This window comes from Mustela nigripes, chromosome 9 (genome assembly GCF_022355385.1).
Source record: "Mustela nigripes isolate SB6536 chromosome 9, MUSNIG.SB6536, whole genome shotgun sequence".
NCBI lineage: Eukaryota > Metazoa > Chordata > Mammalia > Carnivora > Mustelidae > Mustela > Mustela nigripes.
In genome coordinates, this window is record NC_081565.1 from 62,087,965 (window position 1) to 62,098,421 (window position 10,457).

At 34.9% G+C, this 10,457-nt stretch overlaps 1 protein-coding gene across 1 annotated transcript in view; it reads left to right on the plus strand.

Moving 5' to 3' along the window:
- KIAA2026 (KIAA2026 ortholog) overlaps positions 1-10,457 on the plus strand; it is a 163,709-nt gene that overhangs the window by 121,070 nt on the left and 32,182 nt on the right. The gene's annotated exons all lie outside the window — the stretch shown is intronic.

The window sequence follows — 10,457 nt, forward strand, 5'->3', positions numbered from 1 at the left end:
GTAGCAACATGGACGGGACTGGAAGAGAGTATGCTGAGTGAAATAAGTCAAGCAGAGAGAGTCAATTATCATATGGTTTCACTTTTTTGTGAAGCATAACAAATAGCATGGAGGACATGGGGAGTTAGAGAGAAGAAGGGAGTTGGGGGAAATTGGAAGGGGAGGTGAATCATGAGAGACTATGGACTCTGAAAAACCGTCTGAGGGATTTGAAGTGGTGGGGGGGTGGGAGGTTGGGGTACCAGGTGGTGGGTATAGAGGGCACGGATTGCATGGAGCACTGGGTGTGGTGAAAAAATAATGAATACTGTTATGCTGAAAATAAATAAATTTAATTTAAAAAATTTTCAAAGAAAAGAAGTGCATCTAAGATGCTTAGTTCTATCTTGCCAATATTTATCTTTAAAGAGAAAACCCAGGGGATGGGTAGGCAGAGGAAACTGAAAAAGATTATATATACAATTTCAGAATAGAGTGTTCCAACATATCACCAATCTGTCTTTCTAAAGACTGCTGAAAAACCTATTAAATGAGAGAAAGGTAATTTTCTTCTAGCTGCATGAACAGAGATAGATTTGAAATAGTTTTATAATTACTGATTAAAATACAGTGAAAAAGTCCATTTTAAAAAGTTAATCAAATTCTAAACACTCCATAAAAAAACTCCTAGAAGTAATAGATGAATTCAGTAACGTTGTAGGATACAAAAATTAATACCCAGAAATTGGTACTATCTCTATACACTAATAACAAAGTAGCAGAAAGAGGGATTAAGAATACAATTCCATTTATAATTGTACCAAAAAGAATGAAATTCCCAGGAATAAACTCAAACAAATAGGTGAAAGACCTGTACTCTGAATTATAGAAGACCAATGAAAGAAATTAAAGTTGACACAAATGGAAAGATATTCCATGTTCACTGACTGGAAGAATTAATATTGTTAAATATTCATACTGCCCAAAGCAAACTACAGATTCAGTGCAATCACTATCAAAATACTAAAAGCATTTTTCACAAAACTAGAGGAAAATAATACTAAAATTTGTATGGAACTACAAAAGAGCCTGAATGGCCCAAGCAATTTTGAGCAACAAAATAAAAGCTGTAGGTATCACAATTCCAGACTTCTAGATACACTACAGAACTGAAGTAATCAAAACAGTGTGTTATTTAAACAAAACCAGACACATAGATCAAGGGAACAGAATGAAGACCCCAGAAATAAACCCACAGTTATATGGTCAATTAATGTACAACATAAAAGGCAACAATGGGAATAAGTCTCTTCAATAAATGGTACTTGGAAAACTTTTACATGTAAAAGATTGAAACTGGACTGACTTCTAACACCATACATCAAAATAAACCCCAAATAGTTAAAGACCTAAATGTGGGACCTGACACTACAAAAATCTTAGAATAGAGGATGTAATTTTTCTAACACTGGCATGGCAACATTTTTTCTAGATTTGTCTCCATTTTAAAACAAGGGAAACAAAAGCAAAAATAAACTACTGGAACTATAAAAATATAAAAAGCTTCTGCACAGCGAAAGAAACCATCAACAAAACAAAAAGGCTGAATGGAAAAGATATTTGCAAATGATATATCCAGTAAAGGACTACTAACCAAAATATATAAGGAACTTAACAACTCAATACCAAAAAGAGAACAATCTGATTAATTAATGTGCAGAGGACCTGAACAGACATGTTTCCAAAGAAGACATACAGATGGCCAATAGACACAAGAAAAGATGCTCACATCATCAGAGAAATACAAATCAAAACTACAATGAGATAGCACCTTATACTGTCAGAATGGCAAAAATCAAAAAGAAGTAACATGTTGCCAATATATATGTTGGCAAGGATGTGGAAAAAAGTGAACCTTGTACACTGTCAGTGGGAATGTAAATTGGTAAAACCACTGTGGAAAACAGTATGGAGGTTTCTCAAAAAAAGTAAAAAGCAGAAATACCATATGATCTGGTAATTCCGCTACTGCATATTTACCCAAAGAAAAACACTAATTATAAAGGATATATGCACCCCTCTGTTCACTGCAGCATTATTTATAATAGCCAAGATTTGGAAGCAACATAAGTGTCCATAAATAGACAAATGGATAAGGGACATATGGTACTTCTTTCAAACGCGCGTGTGCACACACACACACACACACACACACAGAATTTTATGCAGCCTTCAGAAAGGATGAGATCATGCCATTGCAACAGCATGGATAGATCCAGAGGTTATTGTCCTGAGTGAAATAAGTCAGAGAAAGACAAATACCATATGATTTCACTCATTATAAAATCTAAAAAAGAAACCCAACTGAATAAGCATACAACAAAAACAAGCAGAGTCTGACTTTACAAATACAGCAAATTAACTGAAGGCTGCCAGAGGGGGAGGGGGTGTGTGGGATGGAAAAAATGCATGAAGGAAGTTGGAGATACAAGCTTCCAGTTTGGGAATAAGTAAGTCACAAGAGTAAAAGGTATACTGTAATGAATACAGTCAATGCTGTTGCAATTGTGTTGTATGGTGACAGATGGCAGTTACACTTCAGGGGAGCACAGCATTATGAATAAACTTATCCTATCACTGTGTTGTACAACTGAAACTATAACATTATGTGCCACCTATACTCAAAAAAATTTTTTAAAATGTTAACCAAGAAATTCTAGGGAACAGTACTTACTATTTTTGATTTATACAGACAATAGCAAATTTAAAAAAAAATCCATCATTTAATCCTGAGAGTAATCATATTTAAACATTTTTATCTCACTAGAAATATTTTTTTAATTAAACATAGAGAAACAAGCTGAAAAGTGATCTTTCAGCGACCCTTTTCATATAAAAACATAAGAGCTATATTTCTATAAAGCTATGGAGAGATGGAAACATTTCCAAATGATAGACTATTTTGGAGTGCCTTTATTATTTCTTTTGCTTTCAACTGTGTTTTTCTATTCTACCTCTTAGGTTTACTTTAGTTTATTTTGTTTGAAAAAAATCTGAATAAATATTTTACAATTTGTATTTACTACAAATTCTTATTTGTGCATACTGAAGTTTACATCTCACCTCTGCCACCACTGAAGAGCTATGAGACTTTGGGGAAGCTCCTTAAACTTTCTAAGTATCAGTTTACATCATAACAATGGGGATAACAGTACTTGCCTCATAGTATGTGTGGCACACAGAGTAACTGTAAAATTAATCTCCTTTTAGAAATACCTACATGGGGGCAGTATGAAGTTCCTTCCTTTTCAGCCCTCTTCTCTATCTCAACTATTTTGTTTTATTTTCTTTTCAGGGAAAATAGAAGCAATCAGACAAGCATGTTCATATGCTCACATCTCATCTGCCACTTAATTTCATTTGTACTCATATTCTCTCTTCCTATCTAAGGTAATCTCTCTCTTTATGTATCCTTTCTCATCTATCCGTGGATATTACTCTACCAAATGTCCCTTCCTTTTCCTAAGTCCATTTTAGCTTATTAGCTCATTTCTACCATTATACAGAAAGCTATTTCTCCACTAATGACAACAAACAAAACAAAACCACCTTCTCTCTCTTGACTCCAACCTGTCCTTCCAGCTACTGCCCTGTTTCCTCTGCTCCACTCCCTAACAAAACTCCAAACCCTCTCCCCTAATTCTCATGAATAGACTCTACCTTACTGAACATTCCTTCTCTGTCTCTTCTGCTGAGTCTTACTCCTTTCCACCACCTCTAAAGGCTGGAATGCCCCAGGGTTCAATCTCTCCTCTTCTCTGTGTTCCCATTCTAGATGATTTCTACTGGTCTCATAGCTTAAATATAATCTATAGCCTGACAACTCCTAAATTTATGCCTCCATCTGGCTTACTCCCTTGAACTGGGACTCATACTAAACTGCCTACTCAATAAGTTCAGCTGGATATCTAGAAATCGTATCAAACTTCACATGTTGGCCCAAACTCTTGAGTCCCTTATCTACAAACCTGCTGCTCCTTTAGTTTCCCCTATTTAAACTAATGACAATTCTGTAATTCCAGTTGTTTAGACCAAAAATATTGGGCATCATCTTTTTACCCTTCATTTTTTTCTGACACTCTATATCCAATGTTTAAGAAAATTCTGCCAGTCCATCCAGAATCCAACCATTCCTTGCCATCTGCATTGCTATTATTGGGGAACATCATCAAAAAGATGTTTACTGCCAATTGACCCATGAGTTGGACCTAGGGACTCAAAGGCTCCTCATTCCCTCCTTCTGGAATATAGATTCTACTTGCCTTTCCTGCTTTCAGAGGCTGACACAGTCTTGAGACAGTGATGGGATGCTGAAAACACCTGTAAAGATACGTGGCTGCATCCAGTTAAGGCTTCTTATATAAAGTTTTAAGATCTGGTGGGCAGGTGCAGAGATCCATTTGTCTTGTTGCCCCCCACAACAAGCCTCATTGAATTTAAGTTCCATTTACTTATTTAAACTGTCACCTGGAGTGGAGTGGCCTGCTTCTTTCTTTGTTTCTCCTTGCCCTCTGAATACAAATGCCAGGGAAATTCCCAAGAGGACTGCAAATCAACAACTAGCTACTACCCTGTTCCAAGCCACCATCATTTTTTTTTTGCCTGGATTATTGCTTTTTGTAACTGATTTCCTTGTTGTCCCACTTCACTAATCTCAACACAATAGGCAGTGTGAGTGCTTTAAAAGATAAGTCAGATAACATCCCTCCTCTGCTTAAAAACCTTCAATGGTTATCTCATATTAGAGTAAAAACAAGTCCTTAAAGACATACATGACCTGGCTGTGATTCCCCATACTTCTCTGATTCTTGACTCTTAGCACTTTCCTCCTCACTCACTCAGCCCTGGTTCACTTGTCTCTTTGCATTTCCTCTAAATGCCAAACATGACACCAGCCTTAGGGCTTCCACATCTTTTCTTTCAGATATCCACATGGCTCTCTCCCTTCTTTGTTTCAGGTCTCTGTTTGAGTATCAGCTTATCAGGGGAGCCTGCCCTGACACCCTATTAAAAGAGCAATCCTCATCCCATCCAAGCTAGGTATTTCCTATTCTCCTCACCCTACTTTATAGTTCTTCATAGCACTTATCACTAACTGACATTTTGAGTTCATCTGTTTACTCCCAGAATGCAAGCCACAGATGAAGTCAGAAATCAGTAACAGAAGGAAAACTGGAAAATCCACAGATTTATGGAAATTAAACAACACACTCAAACAACCAATAGATCAAAGAAATTAAAAGAAAAATTAGAAGATACCTATAGATAAATGGAAATAAAAACATGACATGCCAAAACAGTGCTAAGAAAGAAACAGAGCTACAAATAAATGCTTATACCAAAAAACAAGAAAGATCTGAAATCAAAAACCTAACTTTGTAACTTCAGGAATTAGAATAAGAAAACAAATTAAATCTAAAGCTAATGGAAGGAAATAATAAAGATTATATCAGAGATCAACAAAACAGGGAAGAGAGGAAATCAATGAAATCGAAATTTTCTTTTTTGAAAGTATCAACAAAATTAACAAGCTGTTAGCTAGATGAACTCAGACAAAAAAGAGAGACTCAAATTAGGAAAATCAAAGATGAAAGTGAGGCCATTATAACTGATTCTATAAAAATAAAAAGAATTATAAGATTACTATGAAAATTGTTTTCCACCAAATTGGAAAACTTAAATGAAATAGACAAATTCCTAAAAGTAAAAATCTACCAGGATTAAGTCACAAAGAAACAGAAAATCTGAATACACCTGTTAACTATTAAAGGAGAATGAATAAATAATTTAAAAATTTCTCAACAAAAAAGAGCCTTGGATCTGATGGATTCACTGGTGAGTTCTACCAAACACTTAAAAAAGAACTAGTACCATTCCTTTTCAAACTTTTCCCAAAAAACTGAAAAGAAATACACACTTTCTAACTTATTCTTTGAGGTTAGGCATGACACCAATGCCAAAGCCTGACAAGGACACTATAAGAAAACTATAGATGAGAAATCTATAGATGATATATAGAGAATATATTTCTATATCATATATATCTATATTTATATTTATAGATATGTATCTCTATATAAATTGATATATATCTATATATATAGAAAGATATATTTCTATATTTCTATAGAAATCTATAGAAAACTACAGATGAGAATTTTTTTTTTTTGGTTTATATTTTGATTCCTGTTGGTTAACATAGTGTTACATGTTTTGAAGTGTACAACAATTCAATACATCACCCTGGTGCTTACCACCGGAAGCTCACTCCTTAAAGCCACCACATATTTAACCCATGCCTCACTCACCTCCTTTCTGATAACCATCAGTTTGTTCTCTATAGTTAAGAGTCTGTTTCCAGGTTTCTTTTTTTTCCTTTGCTTGTTTTGTTTCTTAAATTATATATAGGAGTGAAATCATGGTATTTGTCTTTTCCTGATTGACTTATTTTGATTAGCATTATACTCTAGCTCTATCCATGTTATTGCAAATGACAAGATTTCATTCTTCTTTATGGCTGAATAATATTCCTCTGTCTGTGTGTGTGTGTGTGCGCGCGCATGCATGCACATGCACAAGTGCATACCATTTCTTTATCCATTCATCAATCAATGGACACTTGGAATGCTTCCATATCTTCACTATTATAAACAATGCTGGTGTAACACAGGGATGCAAGTATCCCTTTGAATTAGTATTTTTGTATTTTTGGGGTAAATACCCAGTAGTAACATTGCTGGATCATAAGATAGTTTTACTTTTAACTTTTTGAGGAGCCTCCATACTGTTTTCCACAGTATCTGTAGCAGTATTTATTCCCACCAACACTGTAAGGGTTCCCCTTTCTCTACATCTTAGCCAACATCTGTTTTTATGTTGTTGATTTTAGCCCTTCTGACAGGTGTGAGGGGATTTCTCATTGTAGTTTTGATTCCCAAGTCTCTGATAAATTATGATGAGCATCTTTTTATGTGTCCATTTGCCATCTGGATATCTTTTTTGGAGGAATGTCTGTTCACGCTGCCTATTTTTTTTAACATTTGTTTTTTGGGTGTTAGTTGTATAAGCTTTTTATATATTTTGGATACTATCCCTTTGTCAGATGTGTCATTTGTCATTATCCTCTACCATTCTGAAGCTGCCTTTCAGTTTTGTTGTTTCCTTCTCTATGCAGAAGCTTTTTATTTTGATTCAGTCCCAGTAGTTTATTTTTGCTTTTGTTTTCCTTACCTCAGGAGACATACTTAGAAAGATATTATGGCCAGTGTCAAAGAAGTTATTGCCTGTGTCCTCTTCTAGAATTTTTATGGTTTCAGGTCTCACATTTAAGTCTTTAATCCATTTTGAATTTAGTTTTGTGTATAGTGTAAGAAAGGGGTCCAGTTTCTTTCTCTTGCATCCTTCTGTTTAGTTTTCCCAGACAGTCCTTTTCCCATTGGATATTCCTACCTGCTTTGCTGAAGATTAACCGGCCATATAATTTGTGTATTTATTTCTGGGTTTTCTAAACTGTTTCATTGATCTATGTGCCTTTTTTTGTGCCAGTACAATAAATACTATTTTGATTACTACAGCTCTGTAATACAACTTGAAGTTCGCAATTGTGATGCCTCCAGCTTTGCTTTCCATTTACAAGACTGCTTTGGCTATTCAGGATCTTTTGCAGTTCCATGCAAATTTAGGATTGTCAGTTCTTGGTCTATTAAAAAAGTGCTGCTGATATTTTGATAGGGATTGCATTAAATCTGTAGATTGTGAATTTGGGTGGTACAGACATTTTAACAGTATTTGTTCTTCCAATTCTTGAGCATAGAATGTCTTTCCATTTCTTTGTATCTTCTTCAATTTCTTTCACCACTGTTTTTTATTAGATTTGCATACACGTCTTTTATCTCTTTGGTTACACTTATTTCTAGTTGCTAGAAATAGGTTCTAGGTTGCTTATTTTGGGTGCAAATATAAATGGGATTTATTCCTTAATTTCCCTTTCTGCTGCTTCATTATTAGGGTATAGAAATGCTACAGACTTCTGTACACTGATTTTCTATCCTATGACTCTAGTAAATTTATGTATCAGTTCAAGCAATCTTTTGGTGGAGTCTTTCTGGCTTTCTATACAGAGTATTATATCATCTGCAAATAGTGAAAGTTCTACTTCTTCCTTGATGATTTGTATGCCTTTTATTTTTTGTTTTCTGACCTTTATGGCTAGGACTTTCGGAACTATGTTTAATAAAAGTGGTGAGAGGGCACATCGTTCCCTTGTTCCTGGTCTTAGGAGAAAAGCTCTGTTTTCCCCATCTAAGGATGGTGTTAAAAAAAAAAAAAAAAACAGGGATGATGTCAGCTGTGGGTTTTTAATGTATGGCCTTTATTATGTTGAGGTATGTTCCCATAAACCTACTTTGTTGAAGGTTTTTATCATGAATGGATGCTGTACTTTGTCAAATGCTTTTTTGCATCTATTAGAAAGATCACATGGTGACCTTTCTTTTACTGATGCAATCAATTTGCAAATTCTGAACTACCACTGTATCCAGGAATAAATTCCACTTGACTGTGGTGAATGATTTTTTTTAATGTATTGTTGAATTTGGTTTGCTAGTATTTGTTCAGGAATTTTGCATCTATTTTCATCAGGGATACTGGCCTATAGTTCTCTTTTAGTGGTATCTTTGGTTTTGGTATCAGGATAATGTTGGGCGCTTCACAGAATGAACGTTAAAGTTTTCCTTTCTTTTCTCTGTCTTGGAATAATTTAGGTAGAATAGTAACTTTAAATATTTGGTCAAATTCACCTGTGAAGCCATCTTGTCCTGGAGTTTTGTTTGTTGGGGGAATTTTTTGGTTATTCATTCAATTCTTGCTGGTTATATGAGACTGTTCAAATTTTTTATTTCCTCCTGTTTCAGTTTTGGTAGCTTATAGGTTTCTAGTAATTTATCCACTTCTAGGCTGTCCAATTTGTTGGCATATAGTTTTTCACAATATTCTCTTTTAACTGTTTGTACATCTGGGGGATTGGCTGTTATTTCTCTTCTCTCATTTGTGATTTTGTTTGAGTTCTTTCTCTTTCTTTCTTTGTAAGTCTGCCTAAATGTTAACTAATTTTATTGATTTTTTTAAAAGATTTTATTTATTTGACAGAGAGAGAGAAATCACAAGTAGGCAGAGAGGCAGGCAGAGAGAGAGAGAGGGGAGGAAGCAGGCTCCCTGCAAAGCAGAGAGCCCGATGCGGGGCTCTATCCCAGGACCCTGGGATCATGACCCGAGCCGAAGGCAGAGGCTTTTTAACCCACTGAGCCACCCAGGCACCCCAATTTTATTGATTTTTGTTCAAAGAAATAGTTCCTGCTTTCAATGATCTGTTCTTTTTTTTTTCTTCTTCTTTTTTTTTTTTTTTTAGTTTCTATATCATTTATTTTGGTTCCAGTCTTTATTCTATTCTTCCTTCTGCTGGTTTTAGATTTTTATTGTTCTTTTTCTCATTTTCTTAGATGTAAAGTTGGGCTGTTTATTTGAGATTTTCCTTGCTTCTTGAGGTAGGCTTATATTGCTATAATCATCTCTCTTAGGACTGGTTTTGTTGCATCCCAAAGGTTTGGATTCCTGTGATTTCCTTTTCATTTGTTTCCATGTATTTTTTTTTTTTTAAATATCTTCTTTGATCTCCTTGTTAACCGAATCATTGTTTAGTAGCATGTTATTCTTCTCCATGTATTAGTGTTCTTTTAAGATTTTTTCTATGGTTGCCTTCTAGTTTCACAGCATTGTGGTCAGAAAAGACACATGGTAGGACTTTGATCTTGAGTTTGTTCAGGTTTGTTTTGTGGGCTAATATGGTATTTCTGGAGAACATTCCATATGCATTTGAAAAGAATGTATATTTTGCTGTTTTAGGATGGAATATTCTGAATAATCTGTTAAATACCACCTGGTCCAGTGTGTCCTTCAAAACCAAATGGTTTCCTTGTTGATTTTCTGTTTAGATGACCTGTCTATTGATGTAAGTGGGGTGTTAAAGTCCCCTACTGTTATTGTATTATTATCAATTAATCCTTTATGTTTGTTATTAACTATTTTATGTACCTGGGTGCTCCTATGATGGGTGCCTAAAAATTACAGTTCTTGTATCTTCTTGTTGGATTTTCCCCTTTATCACCATATAATATCCCCCTTTGTCTCTTGTTATGGTATTTTTAGTCACTTAGGTTTTTTTTTTTTTTTTTTTTTTACAGTTCTGTTTTAAAGTCTAGCTTGTGCAATATATTAGAACTCCAGCTTTCTTTTGAGATTGATTTGCATGACAAATGTTTCTTCAGCTCCCCACTTTCAGTCTGCAGGTGTCTTCTTGTCTGAAATGAGTCTCTTGTAGGCAGCATATAGATGGATCTTGTTTTTTTATCCGTTATGTCATT